A 17034-nucleotide genomic window follows, 5' to 3' on the forward strand; every position below is an offset into this window, starting at 1 on the left:
ATAATCAATTTCAAGCCAATTAACCTGTCGTACACTGTTCCCAATATAGAAAGTGAGGAATTGAAAACCTTGCTATGGTCCAAAATAGAAAAAATAAAGGGACATTAAGGCTTACAAAAATATTTCATTCAGATATAGGTGGACACTTAGGAGTAACGAAAACTTTCCATAAATTAAAACAATATTTTTACGTGCCGTCGGGAATAACAAAACTTAAAGAATTTGTAAGTACATGAGAAGCGTGTAACTTAAGAAAAAACACCCAAGCTTATCCTAATCCTCCAATGGGAAGAGTCCCGGTAGCGAGATTCCCCTTCGATATTGTCTCATTTGATTTATATGGAACCAGTAGAGGCTTGCCTGTTTCCAACAGAGGCCATACTTGTATTCTTTCAGTTATAGATCACTTTTCTGGATTTACCTTTTCAAAAGCATTAAAAAGTCAAGGCGCTTACGCCACAAGTAAAGCGTTAGCGAAGTTATTTTAATTACCACGAGCGCAAACATAATAAGTCCCAAAATAATCAATTTCAAGCCAATTAACCTGTCGTACACTGTTCCTAATATAGAAAGTGAGGAAATGAAAACCTTGCTATGGTCCAAAATAGAAAAAATAAAGGGACATTAAGGCTTACAAAAATAAGAGAAGCATTAGACTCCCAGATTCCCCTATTTAAAAATGATGACCAAAAATAAACACATGTGGATAATAGATACGGATTGTTCTCAACTAATTTCTGGTGGAACATACTACTGACCGTATTTTTCGTGTTCGCGATATCGCTAACCATGAAAATCTTACTGACTTTTAATTATGGAAAAATCCTGAGACTAAGATGGTGAAACCCAAAGGAAGAACACGGGGAAACGGCTGAAATGCAGAAGTTAAACCCGGAACCCCATGAGAACGTCTAAGCCAAGAAAAGGGAAGACATTAGAAAACGAGTGGGTATAGAGGTCTCCACTCGTCCTTGCTATGTCTTGTTCCCTCATTGTAAGTGTCGTTTACGTAAAACCGTGTGGCTATGACGGTGAAACATGCGGTTCTTAAACAGCACGGACGTGCGTGAACAATGCAGGCATGAAATATGTTGTAAAATTAGACCTCAAACTTAATAATGTAGCGTAACTTATATTTAAATGGTTATTTTAAATCTAATATAGAATTGAATGAGTGCTGAGAAAGATTAAGTTAAACTGTGTGCAATAAAGTATACCGAGGAAAATAATAAGGGACATTACTTAAAGTTAAGAGAAGTAATCTCTCATAAGAGAAATAGCAATGCCAGTTTGTTAAAAAACAGTATATGCATATTAACATTGGCATATGCTTGATATTACCTAGTAGAATAACGTTAACCATTTATTGTAACCAATCATATTGCTTATCATGTGTTATGACTATTTGTTTTAAAGAACGTGTGATTCTGCCTCGTTATTTTTATTAAAGGAAGTGGATCGACATATTGCAATTCAATCATTACAATGCGTAGTCCAGTGCAGATAAAACCTAGTAGCATCTATTTTCATCATACCTCAACCAACGAAGAGTACTCCCCATTGACTCTAGGCAATTTTCATCCCAGATTATTTACGAAAATTATAGTTACCTTTGATAGCTGTTTCCCCAACCACGAATCATATTGCGTATAAGCTAACACTATATTTGAATTTCAGTATCCAGTGCATTATCGAACTATATATTCACATAAATCCTGAGAGCCCCATCGACCAGTACAAGATATAAGTACATAAATATCAAACGTGATAATCACTATGGACCCATGTACCATACGACTGTATAGAAATGACATTTGATGACCCCAAAAATCATTTATGTATCGCAGATTCACGCGTCGAATCCCTTTCGATTATTTCTCGGAATCCATCCTATCACCTCTATCAAATGCGAAAAGTTAATATCTCTGTTATCCAATAAATGTTAAGAGATAATTTCTGAAAAATGGACCTGGACACCAACCATTGAATTACAGAAACCAAAATTAACCCCAGTGACTACCATGTCAGTGACAATATACCCCTCCCACAAGTTAAAGACAATATGTTGAAGGAGTCACTAAAGTTTGATGTCGACCCATTCCAAATCCAAACACCAATTCCCCTGTGATTAACGAAGGAATCACCGCAAAAGTTAATAGACGCAAGCCAGGCACGAACAATTTCATCAGAGAACTATAATCTCGAAGTGCACGAATGAACAATTTTATACGAGAATTACATTCAGTATGTGCTTTAAAATATACCAAGAATGACATGCTGAGAAGAAAACGAACACAGTCCAAGAGTTCAACCCCTGAATGATAAGGCACCCTATGAACTATCCAAAAACAGCGAGTGAGAATGAACTCTGATATCAAAATTCCACACACCTGTATCTGGGAGTATCATTTCCAGTTTGACAATTGTAGAAGCAAGATGAACATAACCATGCTCGAACTGTTCGGTGAAGAACTATATCGTAAGTGTTTTAAAAATTTTGCCAAGACGAAAGGAGTGAAGAACCAGAATTTACACTAGAAAGATTGAGTACGCTAAAAAGACATGAATGGTAATGAAATAGGTGTGAATTTACATATTTTACATTTTAATAACTTCGATAACTTAAAAATTCCAATATCCTATCAGTAATGCTACATAGCAAACATTCCCAGGGAAAGTGTTCAAATGTTCACCAGTGAACGTGGTAAACATAATATTGTGTGTTTTAAATCGTTCTTATATGTAGTGTTCGATGTTCAGATAGTTATATTTAGCGTTGCCGTACTATTCATTTAATGTAGCGTAGATAGGAAGCAGTGTGCCCTATAGTCAGCAAAATAAAAAAAAACTTGTAAAACGTGAATTCTCAAAAAATCTTATGTAAAGGTAGAATAGCCCCAACCCTTTTGGAAATGTAAAAGTCATCAGTGTTAGATGAAGAAAAAAGAAGAAAAAATCTTTAGTATAGTAGCTAGACTAGAACTATAGATAATCTCAGTCCAGTAGATGAACTTTAGATAGGGATGCATAATAAAATAAGAAAAGTAATAGAGAAAATTTTTTAGCACTCCTGATTAAGCTAAAATAAAAATATAAAATAATACGATGTCAATCAAAATTATATTGAATAAATAGTAAATAAATAGCGAATATTTCAAAAACCCAAGAGCAAGCAAGTCCTAATGACGGGATGTCATTAAATAATGGGAAGGGTAATATGTACCGTGAGTAAAATCTGATATATTTAAAATACAAAAAAATATAAATCTTTTTCTTCCTAAGGATAATACCGACTTCCTCTAATTAAGTTTAAATCTAGCTTCAAAAAAAAGAAAATTTCTTAATCAGCGAAAAGAAATATTGCATCTTAGCCTCAGTCAAACAACGACACTATTCGGTTTGAATTTCGCTAAGATATTTGGTAATAAAAAAAATGCTATATACAATGTTTCTCAGGAAGCTTAAGTTATAACGGTTAATCATCAGATATATTTAAAACAAATCATTGGACGATCAGTGACAATAATGAAGTGAGTTTGCGAACATAAGTACTAGGTAGCGGTCCCCTCCACAGGACTTGGGCCAATCGTGAAAAAGCTGGTAAAGCGCAGAAGTTATATTTTTGTGATATAGTGAAAAAAACTGTTTTTCGTTTTAATAATAGTTTGTCTCTATTGCCATCAATATTATTTTTTAGAGCGAATTTAGTCTTTGCCTTTGTTGTCGTCATTTGAAGTGAAGCACTTTTGTACACTTAAATGTAAGTCTCAATAAAAACTATTGCTTTTCTATTTTTGTCTCTTTTATATTATATGTCTGTATCTATTCGCACGGCAAATAATTAGTTCGTATGCCTCCAACGGTAGCGCTCCCAGGGATCCGATTCCTACATAACAGTAGGGGTAACTGATTTCCAGATAATTCAAGGAAAATAGGTTACATTTATATTGCTACATATTTTGTTTTCTTGCTTTCAGCGGGTGGCGCGTTCACCCGTCAACATTACTCCCCATTGCACTGGCGCAGGCCTCGACGGCAAAATCTTTAGCGCTATAAGTGGCGCTATCGAAGAACTTATAAGGTGTAAGTTCACAGCTTTAGAGCATAATATTACATCGACGCGGTCAATCTTCATTACTATAATTAACGGCCAGTCAATTATATTTTTCATCGCTAAAAGGGCATCGAGTGGTGTGTTTGTTTTGTTTGTGAGTCAGTAGTATGAACTGCAAAAGTTTTGCCTATTGGCAGACGAATGAAGTGAACATACTACTTGGCGCCCTTTTTTATGCTCTTTATGAATACATTAGACATTTTTCTCGGAGGTGAGTTTCGCTTCCACCCCTATACGTACCAATTAGGGGTGTATATTTGCACATTGGGGGGGGGGGAGGGGGGATTTTAAACTTACCTCTCATTTGTATCGGAAATAAACTTTGCCCCCACCCCCCGAGTGTGCGGGTATGTACCCTGAATTGGTGTATATGGGGGTGGGGGTGGAATTCGTTTCCGACAGAAATGATTGCTATATTTGGAGGGAGCAGGAAGAGGGGCATCGAGTCGTATGTTCACTTTATTTGCGTGTCAAAAATATGAACTGCCAAAAATTTACCAACAGTTGTGATTTACTGATCATTAGGACTACACCAGCTGGGATTGGCTACAATCTTGTGAAAAATCTGGTTTTTAAAAATTTGAATTTCTAGACAAAAATTACCTCTGTTAAAATTCTAGACAAGCTCCTTCTTGCACTTCATATTATTGACTTACAGATGGAGTGAGCGTACCAATCGGTGCTTTTTTTGTGCTCTTTCCAAATTTAATAATCATTTTTGGGTAAAATTCTTCTTTGCTACTTTTGGCTATCTTGGAGAGGGGTTTGGCTGGAGGGGGGTGAAGCTTTCGGGCATGGGTCTTCGGGCGGGAGTGTGTCCCGGGAGGGTGTTTTGGGGTGCATATTTCCACTCTTTCTCCCTCCAGAGGGTCCTGAAATTCGCCTACATGACAGGTCTATAACTATTGAAATTTTGACAAAACAGCATTTTACCTTAATTTTCTGTTATCAGTTTCTTTTTCTCTGGTTTTAGTTCTGAAAATGCAATTCCTGTTATTTGAGTAGAATTTCAAGCCACATCAACGATTTTTTTTTAATCTAGAAAATGCATTTGTATATCTTTAAAACCTTATAAATTGAGATTGAGAAAAGTGGTGCAGCTGAAAACAATTTTGTTGTACTTCATTTAAGGAGAAGATCGATTTTTCAAGGTTTTATTTTTTAACAAACAGATTCTTTAAAGGTCATCAAAGGTCAGGCCCCTCTAGAGAGAGGGAGAATGGAGTTGGGTGCTTCGGGATGCCTTCCCCGGACATAATTTAGCCTGTGGGCCAATCCCAGAGGGTTTCGTTTTCCGAGCCTGACCCCTTTCCAAGATGGCCAAAAGTAGCTAAAGTAGTTTTGGCTTTATTGTCTTAACTTATGTTCCTGGCCACCCCCAGGCCACTCAGCGTGTCCCTAGGTGACGATAGGGGAACGCCCTACAGATATGTAGGGTACCTCCATAGGAGGCACGGACTAAGGGGGGGACCTTGTCCCTGAGGGTCCATAATAGAAACTGGGGAATCCTCACCCGAGGTCATAAATACAAAAGGAAGAGGAAGAAGGCCCCTAAAATGTACACTCAACAGGGTCCACAGATTTGTCCACAAGTCCCATGAGTAAAAAACCTTCTCCCAGTAATTTGTTAAATTTCATGGTGTTGCAGAACACCATCGCAGGAGGATCACCTTTAAGTGGACACCTGCGGCAGGGCGTAAGATCCAGATCGATGGACAACGGCCTCTGAAAAGGGCTGCCTCGACCCTTTCGGGGCCCCTGCAAAACTGGGACCTTGCGGTCAATTTAATTCCCACTTGAGGAGTGGCACCCCTCGAGGAAATTATAGCCAAGTAAACGGGATTCTTACTAATGGACAATTCTTCTGGGCTTGGTATGTTTTGACGGGCGTCTTCGGGCTGAAAAACCTCTTCCTAGCTAATTTGTCTATTATGGTCTACCTCCCCATAGTAACATAATATTTATAGGCATGAATGTATAATGAGGTAATAGACTTGAGATTGTCTGTGCAGGATTTCGACTCTTGTTGATAGAAGAGTATCGCCAAGTTGTGACCAAGAAGGGCCCAGGATTGCACAAAGCCTCCATTCATTGAGGTTCCATGAACTTCTTGCTGTCCGGTTCTAAGCCGGCTTAAGCACTTCGGTGTAGACTTGAGAAGATGTGTGATCCCCGTCCTGCACTGGTATCCGGGATCATTGCTTTTCCTGAGGTAAAAAAAATATCAATGATTTAAAGAACATGAAAATTGGAACTTGGAATGTTACGACGTTAAAAAATGACCATCGTATCGATATTTTGACGGACGAATTCAGACGATTCGAACTGGACTTATTAAGAGTTACAGAAACTCATATCCTAGGTGTAGGAAGCATAAAATTAGGTGATATAGAACTTGTTTACTCAGGCAGGAAGTTTACTCAGGCAGGAAAGCCCCTGTAGAACCGACAGACGGAGATACTAGTGACTCAGATGAATTTTACTTAAAGTTACAGGAGTAAATAGACAGGGTCCCATGAAAAAATAGGATGTTTTTTCTAGGAGATTTTAAAGCCGAGGTCGGTAGAAATAGGGATAGATAGTACCCTATCCTAGGTAAACTTGGTGTAGGAAAAGAAAACAGTAATGGATACAGACTTTTTCCATTTTGAAGGTATAACAATCTACTACTACTAACAACTCACCGCAGCACCAAGTCGCCTGAGGCCAACACAACTACGGACGCTCCTCCTCCATCCCAATATATTCAAAGCATCCCTTTTTACACCCACCCACGAAGTTCCCATTTCCTTTAAATCTTTCTTTACGACGTTCTCCCACCCCAGACGAGGACGACCGGCTTTTCGTTGAGCCCTAGACGGTTGGCCAAAAAGAACAATCTTCGGCGATCTGTCATTCTTCATCCGCACAGCGTGCCCTAGCCACCTACACCTTTCTTTCATTATAGAGCGGTATTGAACCATATTTTTCGCATAGCCTCTTGTTCAAAATACGGTCAGTCAGCCGGGTACCCAGAACAATCCTTTAGCAATTTCTCTGGAAAACATCAAGCAAATCTCCATCCACTTTTCTGAGCGCCCATGCTTCAGAGCCATATTTGACCACTGTTATCACTGTAGCTTCTAATATTATAATCTTGGTTTGCAGACTTATCTTCCTATTCTTCCAAACTATTTTTAACTGTGAAAAAACACCCTGAGCCTTGGCTATTCTACTTTTAACATCTTCACTGCTCCCACCGTCTTTACTCATAATACTACCAAGGTAAGTGAAGCTGCCCACCTGATCAATCTTTTCATTACACAACGTCACCTTTTCATCTTCACTTATTCCTAGCCTTAGTGACATAGTCTTCTTAACATTAATTTTCAAACCTATTCTGGCACCCTGAACTCACAAAACCTCTAAAACTTCATTCATTTTGCTCACACTTTCATCTAGGATGCTTAAATCACCGGCATAATCTAAGTCCAGGAGACTTTTTCCTACCCATTGGATTCCGTGGTCTCCCATTGCCTGCTCCTTAAGACAAATCCATCAAAAAAATCCATATAAAGGGGGATAGAACACAATCCAGCTTAACTCCTGATTTAATATTAAACCAGCTGCTAACCTCATTTTCTACCTTAACCACATCAGTGTTATTCTCATACATAGCAATAATCACTTTACTGTATTTGTCTGGTATACCATACAAGGATAAAACCTTTACTTAAGCTCTTCTATCAACAGAATCGAGCGCTTGCTCATAATCTATAAACTGAGAACCAAAGGCGTTTGACAACTCAGGCACCTCTCAATTATTAGCCTAAGAGTGAAAATTTGGTCGACACATCCTCTACCTATTCTAAAGCCGCACTGTTCTTCTCTTAAAACTTTGTCTACGGCATCTCTCAGTCTAAAAAGTATCATACTACTAAGCAATTTACTACCTACAGAGACCAGACTAATGCCTCGAGAATTACCACACTCACTTTTATCCCCTTTCTTATAAAGTGGCTTAATTAAGGTTTTCCTAAAATCGTTAGGTGCTTATCCTTTTTCAAAAATCATATTCATAATCTTCAGTGACTTATTTCTAACCTCAAAGCCACCATGTTTAAGAAACTCATTTACGTTACTATCAGCACCTGGAGCCTTATTATTTTTAACTCCTTTTAGTACTGTCGCTAATTTTTCCTCGCAAAACAAATCATCCTTCCAATCAAAGGCATCAAAAAATTTTCAATTTTCCTATACATCCTTTCCTGCAACCCTATATCAATTAAGCAAATTATCAAAATGTCCTGCCAATCTCTATTTAGTTCTTTCCTTATTGCTAATTGTGGCCCCATTCCTGTCTTTAACTGGGCCAAGCACGGATTGACTACTCCCTCTAATTTTTTAACATGCCAGTACAAAATTTTACTATTATGCCGTCTAGCTGCATCTTCCAGATCCTCGGCAATTTTATCTATGGCCTCCACTTCACACCTCCTTAGTTTATATTTTAATGCTTCCTCCACTCTCCTTATATTCTTTTCGTTTTCATATGATCTCTCACTCAGATAGTTTTTGTACAAGCCCTTTGTCCTTTCTATTAAACATAAAGCTTTTTCACTAATATTCTTAGCTGCAGTTCTAGCTTACTTCCCTACGACACCTTCAGCAACTTCACAAATTATTTTTGTAAAGTTATTCCGACCATCTTCCACATTATAAATTTTAAACTCTCAAGTTTAGTATTCAACTGTTCCCGGAAAGTTATCCTCAAATTCTCATCCTTGAGTCTACCACCATCATAACTTTCCGGGAGGTAGTTATCCTTCCGATATTTCAGCTTTAAATTAACCCTTGACCCTACTAGATGGTAACCTTTACTTTTAACATCAATAACAGCACTCCTGTATACCCTAGTATCTTGTATTGATCCCTCCAGTCTTCGGTTTACTATAACATAATTAATAAGGTTTGCTGTTTTACCATCACGTGAATACCATGTTAACTTATGAGCCATTTTATGACCAAACACCGTATTGGTTATAACTAGATTGTTATACCTACAAAATTGCAAAATTCTGTATCCAGTACCTAGGATACATCACCAAATTTACCTAGGCTAGGATACCATCTATCCCTATTTCTACTGACCTGGGCGTCAAAATCCCCTAGTAAACACATCATCTTTCTACCTGGGACCCTGTCTATTTGCTCCTGTAACTGCAAGTAAAATTCATCTGAGTCACTAGTATCTCTGTCAGTCGGTTGTACAGGGGCATATACAACTATAACTGATACCCTGAACATTTTAGTCATAAAATGAGCAATTCGTATTCTATTATTAATACTTTCCCAGCCTAAACAAGACTTCAATTCAATTCAAACTTTTTATTTCCTCCGAATACGAAGAGTAAAAAAAAATAAATAAAAATAATAACCGCTAATCAACAGGTTTTAAACTATATAACAACAAATACGCAAAGGCCTCCAATCAAAATTACCACACAAATTAACACTTCATTCAATAGATAATAAAAATTAACACTTAACAAATTAACACTTCATTCAAAAATTAAATCAAATAAAATAAATTAAGCTTCGTGCGCAGCTTTATATAAATTATGAGAAAAAACAGGTAATTTGAATAAAAATTCTTTTGCTTTTTCTCCAAAACATCAACAGGGTTTTTTATTTTATATGTATTCATTAAAAAAGTATTTGATTCAGATTTAGAAAAGCAGCAAAGGAAGTTAGCAAAATTAAAAAATGTGGTTTTTACATGCGCAATATTACTAATTCTAAAAAACGGGAGAAGCGATGAAAAAACTAAAATCTGAGGCAAAGTGACTGTATTATATACCCGAGCCAGTGATTTCCGAGAAAGAAGATCCGAAGAAAAATTACTGCCCCGAAGCTCGACGCTATTCTACTTTTAACAGCTTTAGAAATAGAAGCACGGCATTAGGAACTTAGCAGCTTCCTTATTCATCATGAGCCCTACTCCCTGTCTATGTACCCCATCCTTCCTGCCTGAGTAAACAAATTCTATATCACCTAATTTCATGCTTTCTACCCCTGGGATATGAGTTTCTGAAACTCCTAATAAGTCCAGTTCGAATCGTCTGAATTCGTTAGTCAAAATGTCGATACGATGGTAATTTTTTTACCGTCGTAACATGCCAAATTCCAATTTTCATGTTCTTTACATCATTGAATTTATTTTCGCCTCAGGAAAAGCAATGATCCCGGATACCAGTGCAGGACGGGGATCATAGATCTTCTCAAGTCCACACCGTAGTGCTTAAGCCGGCTTTGAACCGGACAGCAAGAAGTCCCTGAGACCTCCAATACTGGAGGCTTTGTGTACGGTGTTTGGTCACAAAATGGCTCATAAGCTAACATGGTATTCACGTGATGGTAAGACATGAAATCTTATTGATTATGTTATAGTAAACCGTAGACTGGCAGGATCAATACAAGATACGAGGGTATATAGGAGTGCTGTTATTGATGTTGAAAGTAAAGGTCACCATCTAGTAGTGACAAGGGTTAATTTAAAGCTGAAATATCGGAAGGGTAACTACCTCCCGCGAAGTTATGATGTTGGTAGACTCCAGGATGAGAATTTGAAAGAAACTTTCCAGAAACAGTTGAATATTAAACTTGAGAATTAAAATTTGATAATGTGGAAGATGGTTGGAATAATTTTAGAAAAATAATTTGTGAAGTTGCTGAAGCTGTCTTACGGAAGAAAGCTAGAACTGCAGCTAAGAATATTAATGAAAAAGCTATATGTTTAATAGGTTTTGGGAGTCCAGGGTGATAGAATAGGTTTGAAAATTAAGGCTAGGAAGAAAAAAGTCACTAAGGCTAGGAATAAGCGAAGATGAAAAGGTGACGTTTGGTAATGAAAAGATTGATGAGGTGGGCAGCTTCACTTACCTTTGTAGTATTATTAGTAGAGATGGTGGGAGCAGTGAAGATGTTAAAAGTAGAATAGCAATTAAAAAAAGTTCGGAAGAACAGGAAGATAAGTCTGCAAACCAAGATTAGAATTTTAGAAGCTACAGTGATGACAGTGGTCAAATAAGGCTCTGAAGCATGGGCACTCAGAAAAGCGGATGAAGATTTACTAGATGTTTTCAAGAGAAATTTCTTAAGGATTGTTCTGGGTACCCGGCTGACTGACCGCATTTCAAACAATAGGTTATACGAAAAATGTGGTTCAATACCGGTCTGTAGGGCTATAATGAAAGAAAGGTTGAGGTGGCTAGGTCACGTTATCAAGAGAGTGAAGCATGACAGATTGTTCTTTTCGGCCAACCGTCTACAGCTAAGCGGAAAGCAGGTCGTCCTCGTGTGGAGTGGGAGGACGTCATAAAGAAAGATTTAAAGGAAATGGGAACTTCGTGGGCGGTTGTAAAAAAAAGAGGCTTTGAATAGATTGAGATGGAGGAGGAGCTTGCGTAGTAGTGTTGGCTTCAGGCGGCTTGGTGCTGCGGTGAGTTGTTAGTAGTAGTAAACACTCGCGCTGTAATTGGAGTACAAGAAAGCGAACTTCCCCTTCATATATCTAGTAAAAACATTTAAAAGAAATAAAAACAAGGTGAGAACAATTTTAAATATATTTCGTTTTTAGTAAAGCACAAATTATGTTCTGGTCTTGAGAAGGCATGGGGGTTGTCAGTCCTACTAAGCTTGATTTATGCTCGTTTTGAGTTTACTGAAAAAAAATGAAATAAATGAAAAACTTAAAAAAACGATCCTCCTCCGAAATTTATATATCAACCTTTCTATATATACCTTATATGCCCACAGGGGATAACTTACCTTTTCCTGAGAGCTGTGGCGGGGGGTTGTAATCCTCAAAGACATAATTTCCGGACCTTTCAATTTCGTTGAACAAAATGACTATCTCAATTTTTTTTGGATGTGTTTTGGGAAATATTAGGCGAGGGAGGGGGTTAGTTGCCCTCCAATCACTTTCTGAAATTAAAAAGGACGTTGACCCTTTCAATTTCCAATCGAATGAGCTGTTTTCGAAGTTTCTACGACAACAAATGGCCAACTGAAAATTTCTATCAGATGCATTTCGCAAAAATATGAGGTTTGGTGGAAGGGGGGGGGATGTCCACCCTCCAAATACTCCGAGTCTTAAAAAGGGCACAAGAACTTCTGATTACGAATCAAAAGAGCTCCCTCCAAAGTTTATACAATCGTCCTTTCTATATATACCTTAGATGCTCCCAGAGCAAAACTTTCAACTCTTGGCCTGAGGGCTGTGGGAAGGGGGGGGGACGTCATCCTCAAAGACATAATTTCCAGACCTTTCAATTACATTGATAAAATGACAAATGAAACTCAGAGAGGAAAGAAACTAACAAAATGAAAAATAAAATCAAAAAGGGTGAAAAAACGAGGATTTTATCAGCCAGTGGCGAACCATGAAGAAGACAAAATATAAGCAAATATTTCTACAAGGACTTCCACTAAGTCGTCCTCAGTGCTAAACAAAAAAAAAACGAAAATCTAACCTTTCGAAGTTTACCCTACAAAGACAGAACAGACACTGAATAAAAACTAGGCAGGAAACAATGAAAAAGAATTTACCAAGATGATTGGGCAAGAATCTTTTGCTTTGCAATAGTTTCAGCTGGTCTACATTTTCGTTTTTCATTAGATATGCAAATAGGTTCTTTTAAGTTATACCGGGTAAAAAATATTGATTGAGTCCTTCAAAATTAAACTGTCGTAAATTGGGCTTAATGAAATATCTCCAGTATCTCTATTTATTGCTAAATTTTGGTTCATATATTTTTTTTTTATCTCAATTACCTCTTTAAAAGTTTGTGGTACGCCATTTACAGTTGATATTAAGGTTGCCTCACCAAAAAGAACTAGATGGGTCAGATTTACGAAAATATACGATGCCAATGCCGAATCAAAGTTGTCATTGTTATTTTTTAATCTCAGGGACTTATCTATTGAAGTTTTGAGCTCATGCAAACGTTCACCTAGTTGTTGATGGGTCAACCAATGTAAAATTTCCCACAAGAACACGGGATTCTGTAGACACCACTACCCAGAACAGGATACGTTTTATACTTTACTAAGTTGAAAAAGTGTTCAAATTTTTGTTTAGTCTTGAAAGAAACAGAGAGATTATGTTTTTTTTTTTAATTTTTAAGTTTTAGGTTGTACGGTAAACCGATAAAAGTTTTTTTCTCAGTTGTCGGGGTAATTGGATCAAGGGGAACGACCTACTTATTTTGTTCTTTTATCTTTTTTAATAGTCTATCTATAATACTTTGAATAAGTTGATTGGGTAGCCATTGTAGAAAAGAATATCCTTGACATAATTTAATTCAGAACTTATATGACTACGGGAAAATTTTTTAAAACTCAGTGGACTCAAGAGATTATTACCCCTCTTCACAGAAGGAGGGTGATGGGACGAGAAATGTAGATACCGATCGTTATGGGTCGGCTTTCTATATATAGAAAATCCAAGGCTAGGAATATTTTTTATAATTAAAACATCCAAAAAAGGCAGCTTACTGAATCTTCCAGCTCCATTGTGAATTGGAAATTCGAATCAAAAGAGTTCAAATGTGCCAAAAAGATTTATTAGAGTATCTTGTCCGTGTTCCTAAACAGAGAGGATATCATCAACGAAACGAATCTAGTGTTTTAAGAGGAAACTATTCAAAGCAGACTGTTCTATGAAATCCATGTAAAAATTTGCCAAATAAGGAGACAAGACAGTGCCCATGGATAAGCCCATTATTTGAAGGAAAAATTTGTTTCGGAATTTCAAATACGAGGAGAACTTTTTGCAAAGACGAACAAGGGTCATTATTGTATCAATTTCCAAAGTTTTGTAATCCGTCCAAGCTGAATTCTCCTCAAATTTTCTTTGTAAGGCCTGCTCACATTTATGGACATCACATGAAGTGTACATAGAAACTGCATTCAAACTAGATAAAATAGTATTTTCTGTTGTACTTTGATTTTTTAACTTCTCAACAAGATCTATGGAGTTTTTTATATACGATTTCTGTGTGCTTAAAAGAGGCTTAAAAATGGTGGCTAAAAAACTTCCTATACCCCTAGCTGGAGAACTATAGCATGCTACAATAGGCTGTAACGGAATATCTTTCTTATGGATTTTAGGCAGACCATAAAACTTTGGGCCTGAACAACCTTTGGGGTAAAATTTTCTGTACATTTAAGGGGTAATTAGTCTAATATCTTTTAAAATTCCTAGTTCTTTTCTTAACTGCTGTGTGTATTTGTCCGTGGGATCAATTTTTATTTCTTTGTAAGTATTTTTATCCATTAAAAGGGTGTTACCTAAAAAATTTTATTGGATGTGTTTGGGGAAATAGTGGGCGTGGGAGAGGAGTTAGTTACCCTCCAATCAGTTTCGAATATTAAAATTGGGCACTGTCTCTTTAGATTTCCAATAAAATGAGCTGTTTTTGAAGTTTCTTCGACAATAAATGGCCATCTCAAAATTTATATCAGATGCACATCGGAAAAATACGAGGTGTGTGGGGGGGGAGGTATCCAACCTCTGATTACTTTGAATCTTAAAAAGGGCGCTAAAACTTCTGATTACTGATCCAATGAGCCCCCTCCAAAGTTTATACGATCGTCCTTTCTATGCATACCTTATATGCCCCTAGGGCATATCTTACAACCCTTGCCTTGAGGGCTCTGGAGGGATTGGATGGATTTGGGGAAATGGTGGGAGTGGGAGGGGAGTTAGTTGCCCTCCAATCACTTTTGACTATTAAAACGAACACTAGCCCTTTCAATTTCCAATCAAATGACCTCTTTTCGAAGTTTCTACGACAACAAATGGACCTCTCAAAATTTCTATCAGATGAATTTCGGGAAAATACGAGGGGTGAGGTGGTTTCCACCCTCCAATCAATCTGAATCTTAGAAAGAGCGCTAGAATTTTTGATTATCAGTACAATAATCCCCTCCGAAGTTTAGACGATCACCCATTCTATATATATCTTATATACCCCCAGGGCATAACTTAAAACCCTAGCCCTGAGGGCTGTTGTCAACCTCAAAGACATGATTTCCGGACCTTTCAATTACGTTAAACAAAATGGCTATCTCAAAATTTTGATTGGATACTTTTGAGGAAATGGTGGGCGTGGGAGGGGGGTTAGTAACCCTAAAATCACTTTCGACTATAAAGAAGAGCACTAGCCCTTTCACTTTCCAATCGAATGAGCTCTTTTCAAATTTTCTAAGACCACAAATGGCCATCTCAAAACTTCTATCTGATGCATTTAGGGGAAAATACGAGGTGTGAGGGGGGGGAGGTATCCACCCTTTGATCACTCTTAATGATGAAAAGTGCACTAGAACATCTGATTTTCAATCAAATGAGCCCAATTCCAGAGTTTTTACGATCACCCTTTCTATATATACCTAATATAACCCAAGGGCATATTTTATAACCTTGATCTGAGAGCTGTGGGGAGTTCCCATCCTCAAAGACATAATTTTCGGACCTTTCAATTACGTTGAACAAAATGGCTGTCTCGAAAGTTTAAATGGATGTGTTTGGGGAAATGGGGGCTTGGGAGGGGAATTAGTTGCCCTCCAATCACTTTTGATAATTAAAAAGGGCACTAGCCCTTTTTAGCCTTTTCAATTGAATGAGCTCTTTTTGAAGTTTCAACGGCAACAAATGGCCATCTCAAAATTTCTATCAGATGCATTTCGGGAAAATATGATCGTGTGGGGGGCGGGTGTCCACCCTCCAATCTGATTAGCAATCCAATGAGCCTTCTCCGAAGTTTATACGATCACCCTTTCTATGTAAACCTTAAAATCGAGGGCTGAGGGCTGTGGGGGGTTGTCATCCTCAAAGACATAATTTCCGTATCTTTCAACTATGTTGAACAAAACAGCTGTCTCAAAATTTTGATTGAGTGTTTGGGGAAATGGTGGGCGTGATAGGTGGGTTAGTTGGCCTCCAATCACTTTCGACTATTAAAAAGGGCACTAGTTCTTTCAATTTGTAATCGAATGAGCCGTTTTCGAAGTTTCTACGACAACTCCTTCGATGCGAAGTGCCCTGGTCTAAACAACATCGGAATACCGTACCTAATTTCATTCAATATCAAGTTCTTTAGCAATTAAATATGTCCAACAAATTGTGTCCAATTTCGTAAAGGAGGCATGAAATGCTGATGAAGTTTGGAGCTGACATCCTAAAGTCCTCAACACACCGAGATATCCTTCCTCCGTTTACTTCAGAGACCCACGCACACAAGACAAGGTTGGCAACTCTGAAAGAGGGAAAAAACCGTTGGAGTGCCCGCCTATACACTCGACAACAAGATATCTAAAATCATTTGTGCCCTACTATGTCAGATGTTACAACAATAGTGTCCTGAAGTAGAGGTGATGGTTCATCATTTGTGTTTTTCTTGGTGTTGTGTCTTTTTGTGCTTTTCTTTTTTTTGCTTAAATTGACGATACCCATGTTATTGCAGTGTGATAAATGGAACGAATAAAGATTATTAATATTATCATTATTAGGTGACTTTTGTAGGAAACAGGCGTTGAGAATGCAAAAAAATCCCACCTGGGTCCTTTCGCTTTAAACTCCAAATGACAACTGAAATACACTTTTATTATGTATTTACTTTTTTTGGATACTTCAATTTCATTGGAATTAGTTGATCATACAGAGATGAGTGACGAGTTGTTTCATGTTTTTGGGGTCTAAGAGAACTAAATTTTCTTCCACGGGATGGGAGGATGAAACGCGTTTAATACTAGACAAAACCCATCACCTGCGTGTAGCCTAGTTCTAAAATTATACTAGGATACTTATCGGTTATATAATACACACTCGAGAATTTCGATCGCAAAGGATGCGAACATGACACAAGAAACTGGTCAAG

At 37.6% G+C, this 17034-nt stretch overlaps 1 protein-coding gene across 1 annotated transcript in view; it reads left to right on the top strand.

Annotated features, from left to right (window-relative positions):
- LOC148946382 (uncharacterized) overlaps positions 1 to 17034 on the top strand; it is a 184819-nt gene that overhangs the window by 100374 nt on the left and 67411 nt on the right. The gene's annotated exons all lie outside the window — the stretch shown is intronic.

This window comes from Artemia sp. Qi Xiang Cuo, chromosome 12 (genome assembly GCF_049724085.1).
Source record: "Artemia sp. Qi Xiang Cuo chromosome 12, ASM4972408v1, whole genome shotgun sequence".
NCBI lineage: Eukaryota > Metazoa > Arthropoda > Branchiopoda > Anostraca > Artemiidae > Artemia > Artemia sp. Qi Xiang Cuo.